Below are 1,283 nucleotides of genomic sequence, written 5' to 3'. Positions count from 1 at the left end.
TATATGTGTGTGTGTGTGTGTGTGTGTGTGTGTGTGTGTGTATATATATATATATATATATATATATATATATACAGTATATATGAAAAGCACAGCTGTCAAATGTTTTATATATTCTATGTTCAAATAGTACATCATTTTAAAATGGAAAACAAATAAAGCTGTTCTTTACTGAGTTGTTTTAATGCCTTCTGATTTTTTACCTCAAGTTTAAAGGAATAGTTCACCCAAAAATCACCAGTGAAAAAGCTGGAGTCTCATCTGAATCAGGGGAGAAATATGCACATATCAAGCACCGCTTACAAGCAAAAACAATCCGAAAGTTCTAAACAAATACGTCAGACATTTATAGTGTCAACAACTGTGTGTGCCAAAGGTGTGAGGGAAACAATCAAACAGTGAAGATTATATAATGCAGAATATTATAATATTCTAAGAGAAATATTAATAATGCCAAAATAATTAATTGCCAGTCTCTGAGGTAATAAATAAACCATTTTATGGCATCGTATATTTAAAGGTGGGGTAAGCGATTTCTGGTAGCCAATGTTGACATTTGAAATCACCAAAACAAACACACCTCTACCCCAAAAGGGTCTCGCCCCTATTTTGATAGCTCCGCCCCACACATATGTACGCAACCCAGGCAACAATTAGTTCTATGAAACAAAGCAAAGCCAATGTTACACCGTGTCTACACCGGACGCGAATGGTGCGGCGCAACAAAATACTATGGAACTCATTATAATCAGTGATGCTGTCTACACCATAGATATATATACATATACACTGGATGCGGCACGGCACGACATGACAAATCCCCGACAGAAAACTGCTGCTGCGTTCTATTTATGACGTATTGACACAAATTTCAAATGATTTTCAACGGTCGCTTTGTCGCGTCCAGTGTACTAGACAGACAGTTTACGGCGCAGACACGGTGTTACTCACTTATCGAGAAGAAACAAAGCAACCTCGGCATCCGATCGCAGGCCTTCTGCTCCTTGAGTTCTCTCCAGCGCTGGAAAGCTGATCCGATATTTACACGGGTCCTACTTATTGCCTTAAGCCTTCTTTTGTTCCGCAGACATTTTCCTCTTTTGTTTTTTATCCCCCATCTCTATTTTTCTGTCGCTCGGCTCCCTAATTGTCCGTCCTGTGCACTGAACGCTCTCTCCTCCACATCATGAGTAGACATGCCCCATACTGCTGATTGGCTACAAGTTTGTTTTGCTAGTCGGCCCGAATCAGTTTTCTAAAGCGTTTTTGAAAAATCGCTTACC

The sequence above is a fragment of the Sinocyclocheilus anshuiensis genome, unplaced genomic scaffold, assembly GCF_001515605.1.
Source record: "Sinocyclocheilus anshuiensis isolate Anshui unplaced genomic scaffold, SAMN03320099.WGS_v1.1 scaffold301, whole genome shotgun sequence".
In the NCBI taxonomy this organism is placed as follows: domain Eukaryota; kingdom Metazoa; phylum Chordata; class Actinopteri; order Cypriniformes; family Cyprinidae; genus Sinocyclocheilus; species Sinocyclocheilus anshuiensis.
This window is presented reverse-complemented; position numbering follows the sequence as displayed.